Raw genomic sequence first — 24,880 nt, forward strand, 5'->3', positions numbered from 1 at the left:
AACGTCTGGTAGAACTCCCCTGGGAAGCCATCTGGTTCTGGACTCTTATTTGTTGGGAGATTTTTGATAACCGATTCAATTTCTTCGCTGGTTATGGGTCTGTTCAAGCTTTCTATTTCCTCCTGATTGAGTTTTGGAAGAGTGTGGGTGTTTAAGAATTTGTCCATTTCTTCCAGGTTGTCCAATTTGTTGGCATATAATTTTTCATAGTATTCCCTGATAATTGTTTGTATCTCTGAGGGATTGGTTGTAATAATTCCATTTACATTCATGATTTTATCTATTTGGGTCATCTCCCTTTTCTTTTTGAGAAGCCTGGCTAGAGGTTTGTCAGTTTTGTTTATTTTTTCAAAAAACCAACTCTTGGTTTCGTTCATCTGCTCTACAGTTTTTTTAGATTCTATATTGTTTATTTCTGCTCTGATCTTTATTATTTCTCTTCTTCTGCTGGGTTTAGGCTGCCTTTGCTGTTCTGCTTCTATTTCCTTTTGGTGTGCTGTTAGATTTTGTATTTGGGATTTTTCTTGTTTCTTGAGATAGGCCTGGATTGCAATGTATTTTCCTCTCAGGACTGCCTTCGCTGCGTCCCAAAGCGTTTGGATTATTGTATTTTCATTTTTGTTTGTTTCCATATATTTTTTAATTTCTTCTCTAATTGCCTGGTTGACCCACTCATTCATTAGTAGGGTGTTCTTTAACCTCCATGCTTTTGGAGGTTTTCCAGACTTTTTCCTGTGGTTGATTTCAAGCTTCATAGCATTGTGGTCTGAAAGTATGCATGGTATAATTTCAATTCTTATAAACTTATGAAGAGCTGTTTTGTGACCCAGTATATGATCTATCTTGGAGAATGTTCCATGTGCACTCGAGAAGAAAGTATATTCTGTTGCTTTGGGATGCAGAGTTCTAAATATATCTGTCAAGTCCATCTGATCCAATGTATCATTCAGGGCCCTTGTTTCTTTATTGACTGTGTGTCTAGATGATCTATCCATTTCTGTAAGTGGGGTGTTAAAGTCCCCTGCAATGACCACATTCTTATCAATAAGATTGCTTATGTTTATGAGTAATTGTTTTATATACCTGGGAGCTCCGGTATTCGGCGCATAGACATTTATAATTGTTAGCTCTTCCTGATGGATAGACCCTGTAATTATTATATAATGCCCTTGTTCATCTCTTGTTACAGCCTTTAATTTAAAGTCTAGTTTGTCTGATATAAGTATGGCTACTCCAGCTTTCTTTTGGCTTCTAGTAGCATGATAAATAGTTCTCCATCCCCTCACTCTCAATCTAAAGGTGTCCTCAGATCTAAAATGAGTCTCTTGTAGACAGCAAATAGATGGGTCTTGTTTTTTTATCCATTCTGATACCCTATGTCTTTTGGTGGCGCATTTAATCCATTTACATTCAGTGTTATTATAGAAAGATACAGGTTTAGAGTCATTGTGATGTCTGTATGTTTTATGCCTGTAGCGATGTCTCTGGTACTTTGTCTCACAGGATCCCCCTTAGGATCTCTTGTAGGGCTGGTTTAGTGGTGACGAATTCCTTCAGTTTTTGTTTGTTTGGGAAGACCTTTATCTCTCCTTCTATTCTAAATGACAGACTTGCTGGGTAAAGGATTCTCGGCTGCATATTTTTTCTGTTTAGCACACTGAAGATATCGTGCCAAGCCTTTCTGGCCTGCCAAGTTTCAAAGGAGAGATCAGTCACGAGTCTTATAGGTCTCCCTTTGTATGTGAGGGCACGTTTATCCCTTGCTGCTTTCAGAATTTTCTCTTTATCCTTGTATTTTGCCAGGTTCACTATGATATGTCGTGCAGAAGATCGATTCAAGTTACGTCTGAAGGGAGTTCTCTGTGCCTCTTGGATTTCAATGCCTTTTTCCTTCCCCAGTTCAGGGAAGTTCTCAGCTATAATTTCTTCAAGTACCCCTTCAGCACCTTTCCCTCTCTCTTCCTCCTCTGGGATACCAATTATGCGTATATTATTTCTTTTTAGTGTATCACTTCGTTCTCTAATTTTTCCCTCATACTCCTGGATTTTTTTATCTCTCTTTCTCTCAGCTTCCTCTTTTTCCATAACTTTATCTTCTAGTTCACCTATTCTCTCCTCTGCCTCTTCAATCTGAGCTGTCGTCGTTTCCATTTTGTTTTGCATTTCGTTTAAAGTGCTTTTCAGCTCCTCGTGACTGTTCCTTGGTCCCTTGATCTCTGTGGCAAGAGATTCTCTGCTGTCCTGTATACTGTTTTCAAGCCCAGCGATTAATTTTATGACTATTATTCTAAATTCACTTTCTGTTATATTATTTAAATCCTTTTTGATCAGTTCATTAGCTGTTGTTATTTCCTGGAGATTCTTCTGAGGGGAATTCTTCCGTTTGGTCATTTTGGATAGTCCCTGGAGTGGTGAGGACCTGCAGGGCACTTCCCCCGTGCTGTGGTGTATAACTGGAGTTGGTGGGCGGGGCCGCAATCCGACCTGATGTCTGCCCCCAGCCCACCGCTGGGGCCACAGTCAGACTGGTGTGTGCCTTCTCTTCCCCCCTCCTAGGGGCGGGATTCACTGTGGGGTGGCGTGGCCCGTCTGGGCTACTTGCACACTGCCAGGCTTGTGGTGCTGGGGATCTGGCGTATTAGCTGGAGTGGGTAGGCAAGGTGCACGGGGGCAGGAGGGGCAGGCTTAGCTCGCTTCTCCTTAGGTGATCCACTTCAGGAGGGGCCCTGTGGCAGCGGGAGGGAGTCAGATCCGCTGCCGGAGGTTTGGCTCCGCAGAAGCACAGAGTTGGGTGTTTGCGCGGAGCGAGCAAGCTCCCTGGCAGGAACTGGTTCTCTTTGGGATTTTGGCTGGGGGATGGGCGGGGGAGATGGCGCTAGCGAGCGCCTTTGTTCCCCGCCAAGCTGAGCTCTGCCGTCCGGGGGCTCAGCAGCTCTCCCTCCCTTTGTCCTCCAGCCTTCCCGCTTTCTGAGCAGAGCTGTTCACTTATGACCTCCCAGACGCTAAGTCGCGCTTGCTGTCGGAACACAGTCCGTCCGGCCCCTCCGCTTTTGCCAGCCAGACTCGGGGGCTCCGCTTGGCGGGCGAGCCGCCCCTCCGCCCCGGCTCCCTCCCGCCAGTCCGTGGAGCGCGCACCGCCTCACTGCCCTTCCTACCCTCTTCCTTGGGCCTTTCGTCTGGGCTTGGCTCTGGAGACTCCCTTCTGCTAATCCTCTGGCGGTTTTCTGGGTTCTTTAGGCAGGTGTAGGTGGAATCTAAGTGATCAGCAGGGCGCGCGGTGAGCCCAGCGTCCTCCTACGCCGCCATCTTCCCTCCTCTCATGCTTTATCTAAGAGCCCACATGCCATTTCTCTTCTGAGGAAATAAAGATGACTGCTTAAGCGCTGCAAAATCCTGGTGTCAGAGGAGTAGACTCGCAAGAAGGCACCACTGGTAGAATAACACAAAAATTCACTGAACACTTTGAACCTTTCCATGTAATTTATCTCATTTGATCCTTAGAATAACCCTCCAAGGAAGGCAGTGGAGCAAGATAATTCATGATAATTCATTTCACCAAATGGGTTTACTGATACATCCACTCGTTTCTTCATTCACCCAACTAATATGTATTAAGTCCTACTATGTGCTGGGAATTGGGGCCAGCATAAAGTGTTATAATGAGATCAACAGGACAGACCTCTAGTTGCAGGAGAAAAATAATGAACCAGTAAATAAATGTACAAGATGGTTTGAGATGGTGGCAGAAATAAGACTTTAAAACAGGATTGCTGAAGAAGACCTTTGTGAGGAAAAGACGTTTGTGCTGAGAGCCAAAGTGTGCAGAGGAACCAGGATGTGTGTTGAGTTAGAGACATGTTTGAGAAGAGAGAACAATAAATATGAATACGCTGAGGCTGAAAGGAGCTGGAGCTGTTTTAGGAGCATGACAGATGCTGCCAAGGCTTTAAAAAAGTGAGGTGGGGTGGGGTGGGGGGGGGTAGGAAAAGGATGAATGTTTCTACTCTAGGTTTAAATGCAGGTCCTCAGCACCTCATTGTCTTATAAAAGCTGCTGGAAAAATAAGATTTTCTGGGTGTTTTAGGAAAGCTCAGACTTACTATAGATTATGATAAGGCTGATGGATTAAGGAGAAGGAAAAGCTTCTGTCCTTGGTTGTTAGATACATAGACACATAGATAATAGATAGATAGATAGGATGCTTAGAAACTGAGAAGTAGACAAAGGTTAGTAGTTCCAGAGGCTGGAGGACACTTGATTCTTGAGTGTGCCTTAGCAAGATGGCATGACCTTCACTGGAAATAATTATGACCTATGGAGGCCAAATGGGAAGTGTAGCTTCCTCAAAGTCTCTGGGTCATGGCATGGAGAATTCACCTGGACCACTAGACCTGAAGGAATCATTGGGGAGCTGAGATAATAGACACTCAGAAGTTTCTAGTATCGGGGCACCTGGGTGGCTCAGTTGATTAAATGTCCGACTTTGGCTTAGGTCATTATTTTGTGGTTCATGAGTTTGAGCCCTGCACTGGGCTCTGTGCTGAGCCTGGAGCCTACTTCAGGTTCTGTGTCTCCCTCTGTCTTTGCCCCTCCTCCACTCTCACTCTCTCTCCGTCAAAAATAAATAAACATTAACCAAACAAAGTTGCTAATATGAATCAGTGACCACAGGGGCTGCTGAATATTTTGGTACTGTGAATCACCCCAGGAGCTTGGCCCAGCTCCTGTGGATTGGGTAGGGGCAGGTGGCAAATAATGACTAAAATTGATTGTGGCAGGACTGGGAATGGGGGCAAAAATAAGTCATTTGCTAGTGACTTTCTCTTTGTGTGTCCCACATGTGCATCTGCTCTGCTCTTGTCTTCCCTGTTTAGAACCATGGGAGGCCAACTGCTTTTCTATCACCCACTTTCTCTTGTCCTCTGACTTCCCCTTGGATTCAGCCAGTGGGAAGCCAGTAGCAGATACATGAAGGTAGGAGGAGTGGAATTCAGATACTTGTTGTCTTAGCCCTCTTCCTATAGGCCTCTGTGCTGGTGGTGGCTCTGTCCCTGGGTCCACAGATCCTGCTTATCAACCCCTCTCTTATGGCTCCAGTTGTGTCACTGACCCAGTGACATTTTTTTGGCCCTGACCATTTGGGCTTAGGAGGAGTCACAGACTTTGTGCTGTTGTTAAACCCTGCACTGCTTTCTGTTGTTCATTTCCTCAACTCTGCTCATGCTCTCAAAATAGTCCTTTCATGAAACCCCTTTCAGATGACTCCCTTACAGTGGGCCACCTAGTTCTTCCTGAGATAGAGACGGGCTCAAAGTGGATTCTAAGGAAAACAAGTGATACTTCTTGAAATCTCTTTTGTGCACGACGATTCCTGCCTCCTCACTCAGCATGGGAGTTATTCTTTGTCATTTTATAGATGGAGAAAGGTCTAGTAACTTAGTCACACAGCACCTAGTAAGTGGCAGAGCTCTGTGATTCTGACTCTGTGGCTGGTGCTCTTTTTCATATACCAAACATATCAGAGTTAAAACATAAATCTCCTCATCCTACTATAGATAGAAGGTACTAGCTAATCAGCAGAATATCTTTTACTTTATCATTCCCAGACCCCTGGCTTCTCCAAGGTCTCTTCTAGTTCACCATCCTAAGATGATATGTCCTCAAGTTCTTCAAACCTAAAAACAGAAGTCAAGTTTGGCTTCTGAAGAGAAGACATACTTGTTCCCACAGGAAGTACTTCTATCCCTTGTTGCCTTCCAAATCCTGCATTGTCAGATAGCTCCTTGGTTTTCAACAGGGTGGACAGTCTCATGATTGCTAGCCAGAAAAATGGGCTCCAGTCCTATGGACCAGGTTCACTGTAGCTTCTCCAGTTGAATTTTCTTTTACAATACCCATCAGCTAAGCATCACAGAGAGTCCTGCTATTTCCTATACTAGTAGACCTGTTAAAGAAAAGGCATGTGAAAACATAAATATTTTTGTTTTTGTTTATCCTTGCAGACAAAATAGTCCCAGCAATTGTAGCCTGTGGATACCCATTGGTCTGGGAGTTATGTGCACAGTGTTTTTAAAGGGGAAGTAACTGGGTTTTGTGTTTTGTGTGGAAACATTGCTACCCATTTAATCTATACTGCATTATACCTGACACTGTCGCTCATGTTTTTGAAGGCCATGCCCTCTGCATTCATTTAGGTTGATGGATGTTAGTCTAAACCAACCCCAAAGAGAAAACGCATTCTCCATTAACAAATGATCGTCTTTGTTGTGCTGAGAATTACTATCTTTTCCCCCTGCTATTCTTGGTGCTTGCCTGCAAAAGACCAGGACTACTTTTTATTTTCATTTTAAGTTTTTATTCAAATGTAACATATAGACAAGGAAAGTGAACAATGATAAATGTACAGCCCACATTTCACCATGTGAACACATCCATTTAAGCACCACCTTAAGAAGTAGAACATTATCTGTACCCATGGGGCTCCTTTTGTAACCTCTCCTAGTCATCAAATCCTTCCCTAAAGGCATCCACTCTCCTGGTGTTTCTCACCATTGATAGACTTTGCCTAGTTTTGGATATTATATAAACATCGTCTTATAGTATGAGTTTCGTGTCTGGTTTCTTTTCTTCAGTATTATATCTATGAGTTTTATCCATGTTTTTTAAGAGCAGCAAATTCATTCCAATTTCTGTAGAGTATCCTATTACACGATTTTATCAAAATGTGTCCATTTTACTGTTAATGAACATTTGGGTTGTTTCTGTCTTTTTGCTATTGCAAAAATAGCGCAGTGAAGATTGTGACAAGCTTTGGTGCTCCTGCAAATGTTTTTCTGTGAATATCCACCAAGGAGTGGAATGGTTGGGTCAAGTGGTATACATACATTCAGATTTAGTAGAAATTTCTGGTTTTCCAAAGACTTTATTTAAACCCCCTTGAATAGTGTTGGAGAGAGTTTCTCACCATTTTTGTCAAGACTTCGTTTTGTTAGTCTTTTAAATTTCAACCTTTCATATTAGCAATTAAGTTGTGTTTTTCTGATGACTAAGGAAGTTCAGTACCTTTCCTATGTTAATGAGCCATTTGGGTATCCTTTTCAGCAAAGGGCCTGTTCTATTTAATACTTACTTTCTCTCTCTCTCTCTCTCTCTCTCTCTCTCTTTACTTTTATGTTGTGCACATTTTTTATTCATTCGTAAAAAATCTAAATTTTTACAAATTCTAATCTAAATTTATACAAAATTTTGTCTAAATGAGTGTTTTATTAGTTACAGATATAGTAAGTATCCTTGAAATAAGGAGTTGCCTTTTCACTATCTGAATGATGCATTTTATGAACACTTTCCATTCTTTTAATTATCTCTTCTTCTTTATGTATTTTCATACTTGTAGACCTTCATGGCACTTTTCCTTTTGTGCACATATTAGAGCGAATGTACCTAATTATATTTGTAAACTGCTCCCATCCCCAAATAAGCAAAATTACAAAATTAATTCCATGGAAGAGGTAGGAACAAGGCCATGGTCAGGACTAAAAAAGATCCTGCAATAGTGCCAACACCAGCCATTTAGTGAACACAGAATTCTGTTTTGATGCTTTTGGGGAAATAATACAGACCAGATAGTACTTGATGATATTAAAATACTTTTGCTAATTTTGTTTAGATGTTGTAGCTGATTTTTTTTAAGTAGAGTCTCTATCTTCAGAGGTACATACTAAAATATTTACAATGAACTTGTATGATATGGGGCATTTGTTTCAAAATAATCCAGAGCACAACACTATTGGACACAATTGATAATTGTTGAAGTTGGCAAAATGGGTGAAGGGGAGTGGGAGGTAAGGCTTCGAGGTAAGGAATGAACAAGTCAGGGATGAAAGGTACAGTGCAGAGAATATAGTCAATTGTGCCGTAGTAGTGTTGTGAGGTGACAGATGGCAGCTACAGTTGTGTTGAGACAGTGTAACATAGAGGGTTGTGAATCCCTGTGCTGCACACCTGAAACTAATGTAGCATGGTGTGTCAACTATACTCAGAATCTTTTAGATATAAATATATTTAAAAAACTGTTGAAGTTGATGGGCACAGGAGTATTTTTTAGACTTTTCTAAATGAAAAGTTCCAAAGGGAAAGAGGAAAAGAATGGGAAGACAAGAATTGAAGGTATTGAATCTAGACAACTCTTTTAAAGAGTTTTGCCATAAAGTGAAGGGAAACATAAGGTGCCACCTGGATCAAGGAGGAGATGTGGGTTTCTTTGTCTTCTGTACATTTATGTTTTCTCCCATGTTCAATCCTTTTTGTAAGTTATTTGGGAATAATCCAGTGGAGAGGGAAAATTGGATATGGTAGAGAGGAAAAGATAATTACATGACGCCTTTGTGATAGCAGAAGGAGGGAAATATTCCAAGAGAAAGATTAGCATGGGCAAAGACTTTAGGACAGCAGTGAGCTTGAAATGTCCCAACAGCAGTCCAAAGACCAGAAGGCCCAAAGGGAAATGGATGAGAGGAGTTTGGACAGCAGGACCCAATCCTGTAGGGCCCAATAATAGGTCTTTGTAAGAAGTTTGGGTTTTATTATTCTGGTACTGAGAAGCCATTGGAGGATTTAAAATAGGGGATAGGTATAAATGAAGTTAAACTTGAAAATGATTTGGCGTTCTATGTGGGGACAGACTTGTGTGTGTGTAAGTGCCTGTGAGCTGTGAGGCACGGAGTCAGTATGGAAGCAGAAAGAGTGATTTGGAGACCTTCTCAGCATTCCAGGTGATTGTTGTGGCTTGGACTGAGATTGTGGAAGAGAAGTATTATGGGTTAAACTGTGTCCCCTCAAAACAGATATGTTGAGGTCCTAACCCATAGAATGTAGCTTTGTTTGGAAGTAGGGTCATTGCAGATAGGATGAGTGGAAAGAAGACTGTACTGGAGTAGTATGGGCCCATAATTCAACAGGATTGGTGTCCTGATAATAAGACAGCCACAGGAAGACAGAAACACACAGGGAGAAAGCCATGTTAAGGTGGAAAATTAGAGCAATGCATCTGTAAGCCAAGGGACATCAGTGATAGCAGGTAACCCACCAGAAGGAGGAAAGTGACAGGGAAGGATTCCTCCACAGATTTCACAGGGAGCATGGCCTTGGTGACACCTTTATCTTGGACTTATTACTTTCAGAACTGTGAGATGATACATTATTTGTTGTTTTAAAGGCACCTAGTTTATGTTGCTTTGTTCACAGTAGCCTTAGAAACTAATACGAAGGTGGCAAAAACTGGCCATATGTTTGAAGAAAAAATATATAATATATAGGTAATTTATTATCAATGTATATCATCAATAATATAGTTTATTAGGTGTTTTAATTGTTAATTTTATTACTATAAATATTACTATTAAAATATACTATTACATATATTTATTAATGTACTTTTGAGAAAATTATAAACATTTATTGAAGAGCATGGAAAAAGAACTGAAAAAATATTATTATATTAAAAGGCTTTATATAATAAAGATGTCAGTGGTTCCCACAATTAATCCATATGCTTCAACCTGTACAGTTCCGAAATAAATCATAATGGAATTTTTATGAACTTAACAAAATTGTCCTAGAGCTTATATGAAAAAATAGAGTTCCAAGAAAATAATCATGGCAACTTCAATGAGAAAGAAAGAACACAAGTGGGATTTACTCACATAATAACAAGTATCAAAGCATTTATAAAGCCATAGTAATTGGGCTGATTGGCATTGAAACAGTGTCAGAAGCAGTAGGCAAATGAATAGATAATGAGCCAAGAAAGAAACCCACAAAAAATATGAGAAGTTGCTGTATTATAATAAAACAACGGGTAGTTCTACAAATCAGTAAGAGAATGATTATCCAATAGATGATGCTAGGAAAGTATGAAAAATATCGTTATGTGTGATTCTTACCTGATATCATAACAAAAAAAAAATCCTAAGAGTAAAAATACAGCATCACAACATTTAAGAAAAATTACAGAAAAATATCTTTGTTGCTTGGTGGCAGAGAAGAACAACTTTAAAATAATCCAAATTTTCCAGGTTATTAATAGAGTTCCATAAATCAGCAAGAAAATAGAAAGCCAATAAGCACATTTAAAGTATATTTAATATATTTAATATCACTAGTAATTAGGAAAAGTCAAATTAGAATATCAAGGTATCATTTTACCCAAATAAAAATAATTAAACATACCAAATGTTGGTTGAAAAAAAGAGGCAGGAATTCTAAAACACACCTGCTGAATTTGGGGTGAAACTTGGTACGAGCTCTGCTGAAGATGAATTGGTAACATGTAGCAAAATTCAAAATATGTACTCAGTAGTGACCCAGAGGTTCTCGGGATTGGTATACTCTATACAGCAACCTTTTCACACATGTGCAAGAAGATATATATTTGAATGTTCATTATTTGTGATAGCAAACAATTGGAACGAATCTAAAAGCACACCAATAAAAGCTTAGATATAATGGGGTTCAGATGAACAATATTCTACAACAATTGATAAGCATATGAATTAATTTTTATATCTCAACAACTGTAGAGCTCAAATAATTATATTGAATAAAAAGGTTTGAGCCAGTGACTATGAGGTCATTTATATAAAATTTAAGAGCACAGTCAATGTCGATTTTGATTCATAGCAACAAGACAGAAGGGCAGTATAGCAATGTGTACCAACTTTAACTTGTGTTTTAACTTTTAAATTATTTTTGAGCCAGCATTTCTTTTTTTTTTAAGTTTATTTTGAGAGAGAAAGAGTGAGAGAGAGAGAGAGTGTGTGAGCCCAAGTCAGGGAGGGGCAGAGAGAGAGAGGGAGAGAGAGAATCCCAAGGAGGCTCCACATTGTCAGTGCTGAGCATGACTCGGGCCTTCAACTCACAAATTGTGAGATCATGACTTGAGCTGAGATCAAGAGTCAGCTGCCCAACCAGAAGAGCCACCCAGGTGCCCTGAGCCATCAGTACTACCTTTAGGAATACATTCTTAGAAAACAATGGGTCAAGTAAAAAAAGATGTGCAGATGTTGTGATATACAAGTTGATACCCCTCATACGTCTGAGGTGATATTCCTCATAGAATATTTTTACTATAATAAATACTAGAAACAATGTAAATATCTCCCAATAGGTGATTGATTAATGAATTTATGATGTATTTTTCTAATGGAAAACTAGTCTGTCATTAAAAATCCAGATCTGTTTTACTCTCATGAAAGTGTATTTGTGACATGTTTTAAAATGAGAGTAAAATGATTACAGGAAAATATTTAAATGTATGATTCATTTCCTTTTTTTTAAATGTACCTATTGGGATTATGTGTGTAAAACCTGGATTTATTTTAAAGTGTACAACGAAATCATGAATGAAGTGGTTTATTTATAACTTTATTTAGTCTCAACATCTTTTGTAATAAGTATACATAATAGTTATAAAAATTAGAGATATTTTCATTTGAAAATAAGAAGACAATAAGAACTAAAGACAATAATTATTTGAAGCCCAAGTATAAAAATTTGAGAAGTTTCTGAAGACAATGAAGTGACACCACTTTTTCCTAAGTAGCGATGTATTATCACTTACTGACTTTATCTACAGCTTTCTCCAGGGAATAGGAAAGGATCTCAAGAATGAACATCTCAAATTGGAGGTCAATACATACAACAGAGCAGAGTAGAACATGGCTTCCTGACAGAGGCAATATTGCCCCAAGTGGGGCAAAAATTGGTTCGTGGTGGGTGACCAAAATGTTGGACCATTACAGTGGTCTAAACCTCAGCCCTGTCCAACAAGATGTTATTCCTTGGTGTTTCATTTCTCTAATTGGAAAAATATTAAATAGAACTTAGATGTAAGTTATTTTAATTAATTTGTGGCATAAAGTTATTTACAATATCAAAGTCTAAATTCATTTTTTTTCTCCCTAGGGTGGTGATAATGATAAGACTGGAAAACACCAGAGTAGTTGAATTAATTGACAAGTGCTTAATCCCCTCCAAGGGGGGAGGGGTGGAGGATTTAGGACCAGTTTACCTCTCTAGACAGCAGTTCCACTTTTTTATTTCAATTGTTCTGGATATAAAAACAGCAGATTTTTAGGATTACAGTATTGTTTGGACACACTGATCCTTGTCACTATTATGGATTAAATTCAGTCCAGTTCATGTCTGCAGACATATAATAAAATTGTAGAAACACTATCGGGATCCATGCTTGCCCCACTGGATGAGCTCTCCCAGCCATCCTCACCTTTATCTGAGTTTTCCCCACACCATTCTCAAATCCTCACCATTGGTACAACTTTGTACCCCTCTGTCCCCTCAGTGACTCCCTCCACCCCAATTGTCCTCTCTACATGCAAATACACACACCCACTCAAACCCAAAGAGGGAAAGAGAATGGAGATTGAAAATAACAGCAAAGACAGGGCTTCTTTGTAAATGGGCTCAGGAGAAGATGTACATGCCAAGGGATTTCACTGAGCTCTTGATGGATAGGAGGGACAATGGAGGGAGGGGCTTGTAAAGGATTTAGCGGGGGGGGGGGGCAGGATTAAGGGAGCATGTGAGAATGTCGTCACTAATCCTGCTTGAGGTAGAAGAAACATGTGGAGCACTTCAGTGAGACATTAACTAATGCTTCTGCACAGGTGCAGATGAATGAAGCCAACACCTTATATCAGATCCCCTTCATGTTGTCTGGGATGTCTGTGGATAAACAAACAGAGGTGATACAGACGGGGAGGCCAGGCAGGGGAGGGAAACCATTTGTACATTCCTTGCTCTCTAGGCTTAGACATGTAGCTTGACTACATGCCCAGAATTTACCCACCTGTTCTGAGCCACCCTGTTGACCACAGATGTTCCCAGAAAGGCCCTGGAGTCCAGGCCTTAAATCTCCCTGTCACTTCCCTCTCCTCCCTTTGCTGGACAGTAGACTGCTCTGTAATCCTCAGGGTTAGAGTCCAGTTAAAAATATGGCGCTGAGAAGAACTCAGTCTACTCCTGATATTATTTGTTTCAAGGGGAATTCAACTAATATAAAATTATTAAGCAGAGTGTGTGTGTGAGAGAGAAAACATTTGGTATGTGCCTAGTACTTCTATGTGCATTATTGCTGAAATTCTCAAAGCCACCATGTAAAATAAGCTTATTATTATTATTTTTTTGTTTTACAGGTGAGAAAGCTAAGTAGCAAAGAGATTAAGAGAATATCTAGTTTAGTGTTTCATTGATAATTGTCAGAACTAGATTGAGTACAGAATAGTCTGTACAAAATTCTAGAACCTTATTTCTACTCCTCAGGGTTTTACAAACTGAGTTTCCAGTTATGTCAGTTGGTTACAACTAGGATTTTTGTTTTGGTGAAATAGAGAACTAAGTAGAATAGAAAACATCAGAGTATGCTGTGTGAATTCAGGGTGTTTCATCATGAAACTTTAATGTGTGTGTACTGTGATACATGAAAACATATTTCTTTTTGAGAAGCATGGACAAGGGGGTTCAGAAGTTACCACACTACACCCTGCTGTATCCCACCTACCTTTTTATCATCACCGCTCCCACATGGAAGCCACACATCTTCTAAACTGAGCCATAAAAATAAGCATGGTCTTTTCTACTTCTTTGAAGAGTATCAAGACAGACGAAGGGGAACTAAGAAGTCAAAGCAAATGAAGTATACATTGTAAGATAAAAGTGTCTTGTGGCTTCCTGTTTGAGTTTTTCCCTGGAATTTGTGTGAAGTGGAGGGCCTATTAGTTTTCTGTTATTTTCATCACTATTAATGATGCATAGAGCAGTGGAAGAGTGTAAGCAGAGGGAAGTGAGGAGCCCAGAAAATGCTACTGGGAATATTGCCCATTTGCAGGCTGCATGAAGTTGTGATTTTTGAAAATCATTTGCAAGATTGAACTATATTGTGCCATCAGGAAGATGTATAGAAAACAAATGTGGATAAAGGAAAAGTATAGTATAACTGGTCCAAAGATAATTCTAGGGCCTTGTTCTTCTCATCACTTATGGCCAAGTTCCCTATCTTTGATTGCACAGCAGACCACTAGGCATTTAGAATATGCAAACTCCCGGGAAATCAAGTCAACTGGGCAACCATTTCTCTTATAAACAGTAACTTTGTTCACTCACAAACCATATGTGCATTGGACATCACTGCTTTGTACTGTTAAGAGATACACAGCTCTTACTCTCTTCATGTGGTTAAGAAATACTGAACATTTACTCTCCTATGCATGCCTCAGTGCTAGAGACTGTGAATTAGATAGAGACTTCACATAATAAAATGTGGAAGGATTCAATTAATCAAGCAAACATAAAGGAAGATGATTAATTACTAGATAAGAGAGTTTAAAAAAATCTGCTAAACTAAATGCCACATGAGTAGATCAACCTAAGGCAAGTAATAATTGCCAGTGGTGTTTTTAATTTGTCTAGAATTTTGAACAATTTTAGAATTAGTGAAAAGTTGTAAAATGGTAGAAAGAGTTCCCATAAACACTTCCCCCAACATCCTCTAATATGAACATATTATATATATTTGTCAAAACTAAGACGTTAACATTGGTATTAGCTGTTAACTAAATTACATACTTGTTGCAGGTGTCATCAGTTTTTCTGTTATTGCTCATGTTCTGTTCCAGGATCCCATCCAGGATACTGTCTTTCCCTTAGGATGGGCTTAATTTTGATACTGTTCCTAAAAATTATGATTGTTCTTCCAAGTCTGACTATTTTGTAGTGGGCAGAGGGAATAATATCACAGGTTCCAAAATAGCTAGGCTATTTTGCTGGGTCCGTAGCAGTCTTGTTCAAAATGGAACACCTCTATCCTTGTACCAGTCCGCTGAAGAAGCTCATTTTGAACCTGGATCATATGAAACCATGAACCCTTCGCTTTTCACCTTCAGCTCGGTCTTGAGAAGTGTTTTTAGACTTGTCCACAATTATTTGTAGAGAATAACTAAAATTATGTATTCGTACATTTGAAATGGTCCCAATAGCTAATCTAGTTCAACCATGTCATTTACAGCTGTAGGAAGTGAGGCCTAAAGGAATTTAAGTGGCTTACTCAGGGTCGCGTGGTGAGTTAGTGGCCAATTCGGAATCTACTTTTGGCTTTCTTCTTCCTTTAGGAGAGGCACACAAGTCACTCAAGTCCTATAGAAAATGAAATGCAATTCTTTTGGAAGAACAGAAAGGAGGAGCAAGATTTTGGGAGAAAGTTATGGTATTAAGATATCCTCTTTCCTGTCTCTCCCCAAACTTCATACTATTTGTACCAAATGTGCTCTCCATTGTGAAGAACTCTTTGCCATCCCTCCATGTGTGGCCTTTCGAGAATACTTACTCTCTTGGGTGGATAATTACCTGTTCTCAACTTTCTACCACATCATTTCAGAGAAGTTGGACTTCTCAAGTCTGGAATTCCTCAACAGCTACTTCATATCTCACGTACTTTGGGGGGTTGGTTGAGCTCTCATTCCTTCTTTTCTATGCTCTTTCTTTCTTCTCAGGTTTTGCTTTTACCTGTGTTGAGTTTTAGTTAATATTTTCTTATATTACTAAGAAAACTCAACTGTGGCCAGGTACTCTGGAAAGAATGTCTGTGGAAACCATAAAATGCTTCCTCTTAATCCACTATGATTAATTTTTCCATAGGAATTTTGAGTCTATCAGGCTTGTTTTTATAGCAGTTACTGAAAAAGGATATCTGTCAGGCATACCATATATTTATTGTAGATGCCGTTGTTAACGAATTGAAGTCAACATATCACTTTTCAGTTTTAAAGTGGTAGGTATCAAATGAATAACCAGAAACAAAACTTGTCAGTTGTGTCTGGAGGGCCATTGTTCAACGCACACTAAATAAAACAAAGTGCCTCGCTTTGAAAGAGATGGGCTCTCGGTTTTTTAAAACCCATCATCTAGCCTTACCTCACACAGAAACAAACAGGACAATTCCTTCTCATAGTATATTTAGCTCTTTCAGAAACAATGGCTTGACTACCAGCTAGAAACATAAAGAGTTATAATTCATTTTTGAGGGGTCAGTTCAGTTATGTTTAGATGTTTAGGTGGAAAGAAAATTTACTTTGGAGTCTGAAAGAGCTGGATTTATGTATAGGTTCTTCAAGTTATCTGTATAGCCTGGGGTATATTTTTTATTCCTTTGGGAGATTGACTTTCTTTATTTGCAAACATTTCTTATGACCAAGGTAAAAACGAATGCTGAAATATTGAATTTTTGCCTTCTTAGCATTTTGCTGCAGACCATAAGGCAGAATACTTTTTTGTTTAATTTTTTTAATGTTTATTTATTTTTGAGACAGAGAGAGACAGAGCACGAGTGGGGGAGGGGCAGAGAGAGAGGGAGACACAGAATCTGAAACAGGCTCTGGGCTCTGAGCTGCCAGCACAGAGCCTGATGCGGGGCTCGAACCCATGAACCGTGAGATCATGACCTGAGCCGAAGTCGGAAGCTTAACCGACTGAGCCACCCAGGTGTCCCTATGGCAGAATACTTTTAAAGTCCTGTCTCCTCAAGTTTTCAAATGGATAAAAGTCCTACATTGCATATTTAATTCTAGACACAACTCAAGACTTTCCTAAATCTAGTTAATTCCTCCATGTCATGTACATCCAACAAGGTTGTAAAAATCCAGAGGTCCTGAGCCATAATATGTGCTTCTTGTGTTTTGTTTTTTCCTACAGCATCTATTGTTGTACCCCCTACCTGGTGAGGGATTAATGGGAGTAAGAAATAAACTGAACCTAATTGGTCTTATAATGGTGAAAGGGAACTCTCAGTGAGGAACTCTTTTATGGATTATAGATGATGGGGTTAATTATTTGTGTTAGCATAATAACTCCCAAAAGATGGCTATACCCTAATTTTCAGACCCTGTATCTGTGTTAGCTTAAATGGAAAAAGGGAGTTTTCAAATATCATCTCAGTTGTATTATCTTGAATTATCTGCGTGGGTCCAGTCTAATCACATGACTCCATGTAGGACTTCTGGCCTACAAAACTGTGTTGCTTAAAGTCACAAAGTATGTGGTCATTTGGTATAGCAGCAATAGAAAAATAATACACTATTTCCTTAGGAAGCTCTTACTTATAAGGAAAAGAGAAAAGAAATAGAAGGAAGGAGATGCAAGGGACCAGAAATGCTCATAAATATTTTTTTCTTTTAGTTCTTGGAAATTCAGCAAGGAGTTCAGTGTCCTAAAATGAGAAGAAGGATGAAACAGAGATCTGCCACCCACAGAACACTACAGGAGGTCAGTCTCCTAGTTGTGAGGTTAAACTAATGGTCAAACATAATCCTATAGGGAATGAACCCCAACTTTGATATGACCTTTAGAGACCGTGTGCCCTAGTTGAGCTGAGACCTATGGAGAGGTCTCAGATGGACAGATGGTTTGCCTCAAATCTGGTACCATTAATTATTAGCTCTCTGAATTTGGGAAATCCCCAAAGTTCTCTAAGTTTCAGTGTCCTCACCTGTTAAATTACAATTTTAAATGTACTTTACTAGTGCAGGTCTCAAGAAACTAATGCATCCAAATCCTTAGCACAGTTCTGTGCACACAGTAAACATTAAAGAACCACTAGCCATTTTAATTATTATTCTTGTTGGAAAATAATGGAGATTCTTGAATTCCAGCACACTGAACAAGGTAGCCACATCAGATTAATTTATTTGGTCAAAAAATTTCATTGTATATCAGGTACTGTATCAAACACTGGAGATAAGGGAATGAATAAAGCAAACACAGTTCTGCCCTCACTGAGCTTACAGTCTCCAAACAAGAGTAACTAAGAAACACAAACCAAAAAATGGTGAGTTTGTTTAATGTTTTCAGTCATTAGTAAGGTAACTGAGTGATGAAATAAAACGATTTAATATAAGTACATGTGATCTATATCATAAATAATATTGATATGAGAGTGACAGCCAAATGTCATTGAATAATGTCAGAAAAACAACAGGAAAATTGTATTAGTGGCCTCATTGGGGAGCTGCTCTGTTTTTTCACTGCTGTTTCTGTGGGCCCAAGTTCATTATTAGAAGTAAATTAGCGTCAATCTCAACAGTTGTTGAAGATAATTAGAGAAAATAATAATAAAAATTAGTTTGCCAAATAGCAAATGAGTGGAATTATTTATGTGGAGAAAAAAGATGACAAACTTCCCCAGATAGTATACAGAGAGTTTCTCATTTTTGACTTCCGCTGTAGAAGGAAGATAGGATTTTTCAGGATCAAACAGAAGAGAGCAGGAAGCAAGAAATTTTGTATCTACATTATTTAGGGGCCAGTAGCAGCCAATGGAAAGGGAAGGAACAGGATGAGAGTTCCTTGGAAGGCAGTGAGTTGTCATGAAAGTGGGGTTATCGCTACCATTGTGCAGATACAACCTTGAGCAGTCATAGCAAACCTTGTGATATATACCTTAAAATACTTCTCTGCCTATCAAATGAGTATAACATGGTATCTCATTGGGGCCTCCCTTTTCATTTTTCTGGATTGCTAATGGAGGTTACACATGTTTCATGAGTTCATTTGCCTCTTGAGTTTGCTCTTCTCTGAAATGCCTTTTCAGGTCTTCAGCTCATTTTCCTATTGGATTGTTTGATTCTTTTTGATTGGTAAGGACTCCCATCTTAATGATACTGTTAAAATAATGGTATTTGTTTGACTTTTCCAAAGAATCAATCCTTTGGCCCATTGATTTTCTCTATTTTTTGTTACTAATTTTATTAATTTCTGCTCTTATTTTTGCCATTTGTTTCCTTTTGCTTGTTTTGGATTTATTTTGCTCTCTCTTTTTTAGGTTCTTGAGATGAGAGCTTATATTACTGACCTGAGACTTTTATTTTTATTTAATGTACATGTTTAGTGTGATAAATTTCTCTCTCAGTGGTGCTTTATCTGAACCCACCAAATTTTGGTATGTTTTATTTTTATTTTCATTCAGTTCAATGTATTTTATTTTATTTTATTTTATTTTATTTTATTTTATTTTATTTTATTTTATTTTATTTTTTTCAGTATATGAAATTTATTGTCAAATTGGTTTCCATACAACACCCAGTGCTCATCCCAAAAGGTGCCCTCCTCAATACCCATCACCCATCCTCCCCTCCTTCCCACCCCCCATCAATCCTCAGTTTGTTCTCAGTTTTTAAGAGTCTCTTATGCTTTCAATGTATTTTATAAAAATTTCCCTGGAGATTTCTTCTGTGACTCAGGGATTATTTGTAATTGTATGCTTTTGCAACTGAATGTTTGGAGATTTTCCTTATCTCTGCTGTTAATTTCAAGTACATTTTATTGTAGTCAGATCACACATTTTGTGTGGTATCAGTTCTTTAAAATGTGTTGAGGTTGTGTTGATAAGGTCTATATTGATATGTGTTCTGCAGAGATTTGAAAAGGTGTATTCTGCCCTTATTATTCTGCCCTTATTATATTATATGTTCTTCAAATGTCAGATCCTTTGGATTGATGGTGACGTTTAGTTCTACATCCTTGTTGATTTTCTGTTTAGTTCAGTCTAGTTTTGAAAGGGGTGTTGATGCCTCTAACAGTAATTGTAAATTTGTTTATATCTTCTTTAAATTCTATCAGTTTTTGCTTCACATATTTTTCAGCGATGTTGGTTGCTCACACACATTTAGAATTGTTATGTATTCTTGGTAGAGTAACTTTTTTAGCATTATATAATTTCCTTCTCTGTCTCTGGTAATTTGCTTTGCTTTGATATCAATATAATTACTCTTGCTTTCCTTTGATTAACATGTGCCTGATATATTTTTTCTGTGCTTTTAATTTCAACCTAAATTACCTCAGCCTGAATGATAAAAGACACTTAAGAGATGCCAACATTAAGGTGTTGAAAAGCTTAGAATTATCTGACAAAGCTCTAAGGCAGCCATGATAAAAATGCTTCAATGGGAAATTAGAAACAAACTTGAAAGAAATTTAAAACAAAGATAGAAAGCAGCAAAAAATCAGAGATATGAGAAACAAATGGAAATTTTAGAACTAAAAATCAAAACAGAAATTAAAATCTCAGTGGGTAGGTTCATTAGCAGACTGGAAGGGTTAGAGGAAAGAATCAATGAACTGGAAGGTAAGACAATAGACATTAGTATGAAAAGCAGAGAAAATAAACTGAAAAAAGGAGATGAGAGCTTTAGGAATTTGTGAAACTATAGTAAAATACCTAAGATTCATGTTATCAGTCCTGGATAGAGAAAATAAAGGTGGTAAGCCTGAAAAATATTTGAAGAAATAATAGCTGAAAATTTTACACACTTGGCAAGAGATACAAACCTACAGATTCATGAATTGAGCCTCTAACAGAATCCAAAGAAATCGTGCCAGGAAGCATTATTCTTTGACTTCTGAAAGCTAAAGATAGAAAGAAATTTTAAAGCAGCCAGAGGAAAACGACATTTTACCTATAAGAAAAAAAACCAGTACAATAATGGATTTCTCAGAAGATATCTTGGGGCCAGAAGGAAGTGGCACATTTTTCAGTTGCTCAAAGAAAAGTAACGTTAACTCAGATTCCTGTACCAGTGAAAGTACGTCAGGAATTGGGGGGAAATTGAGACATGCTCAGAAAAAGGAAAAAAGAGATAATTTGTTCTCTGCACACCTATCTTTTAAAAAATAGCTAAATGAAGAGGCTGAGGCTTTGTTAAAAACATTTAAAGACAGAATGTATTCATCACTGCCACCTGTTGCAAGGAATAACAGTTGCAATAAACAATAGACTAACCAAATATCTTGGCAAGAAAGGCTGAGAAATAAGATGCTTTGGGGAATAAATACTTTATAAAGCTCTCACAAATTCCTGGGAACCTAAAAGGCCACACATATGCCCAAATCTGGGTGCATATTCAGAGAAGACTTGAGAAGGGTCTAAGCTCTTAACTCTGGCTGAACTTCAGGCTCTGTGCAAACAGGATCTCGAGGTTAAAGCACAGATGTGAACTGCTTGTCTGGGTGCTGAAGGCATGTCCCAACACAATTCACAGCCTGTCTGCAAAGACTGGGTGGTGTGTGTGTGCACACATGGACGTGTGTGTGTGCACACATGGACACATGTGTGTGCACATAGGTGTTTGTGTGTTCATACCTGTGAAGAAACTTCTGTTGCATCATCAGCTGACCACAAAGCTAATGGAACAGAGGATTCAGTACACTTCATGACAAAGAATACAAACTTTATAGAATTAGCTTTTAAAAAAGTTATTAAGCTAACAACACCTACAAGAACAACCGAGGGACTGAGGAGCCTAGAGTTTTTTCTGTTTTTTAGAGTAGCCGTGGTATAATATTCAAATTTTCCTTCTTTGAACCAAATGCTACATGGCATACATGCAAAGAAATAAGAAAACGTAGCCCATACACATGATAATTAAAAAAAAAAAAAACATACCTGGGGCACCTGGGTGGCTCAGTCAGTTAAAACTCGAATTGGATTCAGGTCATGATCTCATGGTCCATGAGTTCAAGCCCTGTGTCAGTTTCTGTGCTAACAGCTCAGAACATGGAGCCTGCTTCCGATTCTGTGTCTCCCTCTCTCTCTCTCTCTCTGCTCCTCCTCTGCTTGCAAGCTCTCTCTTTCTCTCTCTGTATCTCTCTCTCTCTCAAAAATAAATAAACATTAAAAAAAAGAAGAAGAAGCAGGGGCACCTGTGTGGCTCAGTCGGTTAAGCGTCCGACTTCAGCTCGGGTCATGATCTTGTGCTTTGTGAGTTCGAGCCCCACATCAGGCTCTGTGCTGAGAGCTTGGAGCCTGGAGCCTGCTTCAGATTCTGGGTCTCCCTCACTCTCTACCCTTCTCTCTCATTAATAAATAAACATTTAAAATTAAAAAAAAAATCTCAGAGGAGGGTGGCTGGGTGGCTCAGTTGGTTAAGCATCTGACTTCAGCCCAGGTTATGATCTCATAGTTCATGAGTTCGAGACTCACATCAGGCTCTGCACTGACTGTGCGGAACCAGCTTGGGATTCTCTCTCTCTCCCTCTCTTTCTGCCCCTGCCATGCTCGCTCTCTCTCTCTCTCTCTGTCTCAAAAATAAATTTAAAAAAAATCTCAGAGGAGGTCCAGACATTTGACTTAGTAAAAAAAGACTTTCAATTGACTATTTTAAAAATGCTTGAAGGGTGTATGTTAGCTAACTAGAATTTAAATAAACACTTGGAGAAAAAAAGATGATTAAAGGAAACCATGAGAACTGTCTTACAAAATACAAAATATCAATAAAAAGGTATTATGAAAAAAAAACAAAGAGAAATTCTGGAGTTTAAAAGTGTAGTAGTTGAAATGGAAATTGCATAGATATATTCAACGGATTGAGTAGGGAAAAGAAAGAACCAGTGAACTTCAAGATGAGATCATTAAAATTAGCCAGTCTGAAAACAGAAAGAAAAAGAATGAAATGAAAATGAACAGAGCTTGAGAGACCTGTGGGATATTACCAGCTCTTCTAACTCTACATAATACAATTCCTCAAAGGTGAAGTGAGAGAGAAAAGGGAAAAACGTATATTAGAAAAATAATGTCTGAAGACCATCCACACTTGGTGAAACATGAATCTGTACATTTAGTAAGTTCAATAAATTCCAGGTAGATGAATGCAAAGAAGTCTGTACCAAACCACATTGTAACCAAACTGTCAAAATCCAGAGACAAAAAGAAAATCTTGAAAAACATCAAGAGACAAGTGATTCCTGTACATGGGATTCTCAGTAAGCTGACAGCTGATTTCTTATTAGAAACCATGGAGGGCAGTGGCCAGGGAAGTATTGAAAATGCTGAAAGAAAATCACTATCAAAAAATAATTCTGTATCTGGCAAAAAATGTGATCCAAAAACAAAGGAGAAGTTAAACATTCCCAGATAAGCAGAAATTCAGAGTTTATGACCAGCAGACCAGTAGACTTCTCCTACAGGAAATACTAAAGACAGTCATTCAGGTTGATATAAAATGACAGTAGTCACTAACTCAGATACAAACAAAGAAATAAAAAAATATTGGTGAAATAAGTACATAGGCAAATATAAAGGTCGATATTAATTAATTTTTGGTTTGTAACTCCTCTTTGATAAATCTTTAGAGAAGACCAAAATTACTATAATAAGGAATGAAACAGGGATATTATTACCCACGTTTCATAAATGAAAAGTATTTTAAGAAAATATTATTAATCATATGCCAACATATTAGATAATCTACACATATACATTATCAAAACTGACTCAAGATGAAACAGAAGATCTGAGTAGACATATAATAAGCAAAAAGGTTGAATCACTGATAAAAAGAAAAATAACGTCCCAGAAAGATGAGCCTAGTTTCAATTGGCTCCACTGGTGAATTTGACCAAATATTTTAAGAACAATTAACATCTATCTTCCCAACACTCTTCCAAAATGAAAGAGGGGGTAACACTTACTAACATGTTCTGTGATGTCAGTGTTACTCTGATACCAAAGCCAGAAAAATATATCACAGGAAAAGAAACTACAGACTAGTATCCATAATGAACACAGATGCAAAATTCTCATTAGAATATTAGCAAATGGAATCCATTAACTTTTAAAAAGATTATCTACACCATGACCAAATAGAATTTATCCTAGAAATTCAAGGATGGTTTAGCATATGAAGATCTATTAATATAATATATCATTCTAACAGAATTAAAAAAGCCCACATAATCAACTCAGTTGATGCAGAAAAAGTGTTTGCCAAAATCCGATACCCTTTCATGCTACAATCACTACACAAACAAGGAAAAGAAGGGAAGTTACTCACCCTGATAGCGTGCATCTGTGCATATACAGAGCTCACATCATATTAATGGTGAAAGATTGAAAGCTTTCTTCCTAATATCAGGAATAAGATATGGATATCCACTCTCACCACTTCTGTTAACCATTATACTGTAAGGGCTCACCAGCATACTTAGGTAAGGCAAGTAAATAAAAGGCACTCTGACTGGAAAGGAAGTAAAATTATCTTTAGTCACAGATGACATGATTTAAACATCAAAACTCCTAGAGAATGCATAAAACTTTATAAGAGATAGTAAACAAGTTCAGCAAAGTTGCAGCATACAAAATCAATATACAAATTCATTTTTATTTCTATACACTGGCAATAAGTAACCCAAAATGAAATTAAGAAAAAAATTCCATTTCTAATACCATCAAGAAGAATAAAATACTTGGGAAAAAAATCTAACCAGGGAGGTACAAGACTTGTACCCTAAAAATTACAGAAGAAATTAATGAAGACCTAAATGAATGGAGACATTTGTGTTATGGATTTCATTAATACTGTTAATTATTGCATAATATTGCTTAATATTGATTTTAATAATGAATATCAGTATTGTCAAGGTGGCAGTAGCTCTCAAAGTAATAAATAGATAAAGCACAATCCCTACCAAATCTGAGCAACCGTTTTTGGAAAAAATGGAAAATCTAATTCTAAAAGTCAAATGGAATTGCAGGAGGCCCAAATGGTTAAAACAGTGTAAAAAAAGAAGAATGCAGTGGTAGATTCTCACTTCCTGATTTAGAAACTTATTCTAAAGCTACTGTAAGCAAAATAGTGTGGCACTGGCAGGAAAATAGATTTTTAGATATATGGAATGGAATTGAGAGTCCAAAATAAACCAATGCATCTGTAATAAGTTGATTTTCAACATGGGTGCCAAGCCCATGTAATGAGAAAGAACAGTGTTTTTAAAAAATGTTGGTGAAATTGGGGCGCCTGGGTGACGCAGTCAGTTAAGCGTC

General features: G+C 38.1%; 1 long non-coding RNA gene across 1 annotated transcript in view; it reads left to right on the plus strand.

Moving 5' to 3' along the window:
• The window catches only part of LOC131492116 (uncharacterized), a 320,635-nt gene that overhangs the window by 277,258 nt on the left and 18,497 nt on the right, over positions 1-24,880 (plus strand). Inside the window, exon 3 of the long non-coding RNA XR_009251861.1 lies at positions 17,245-17,331. This is a non-coding gene — a long non-coding RNA (uncharacterized LOC131492116). The remainder of the gene's footprint in view (positions 1-17,244; positions 17,332-24,880) is intronic.

The sequence above is a fragment of the Neofelis nebulosa genome, chromosome 12 (genome assembly GCF_028018385.1).
Source record: "Neofelis nebulosa isolate mNeoNeb1 chromosome 12, mNeoNeb1.pri, whole genome shotgun sequence".
NCBI classification, from domain to species: domain Eukaryota; kingdom Metazoa; phylum Chordata; class Mammalia; order Carnivora; family Felidae; genus Neofelis; species Neofelis nebulosa.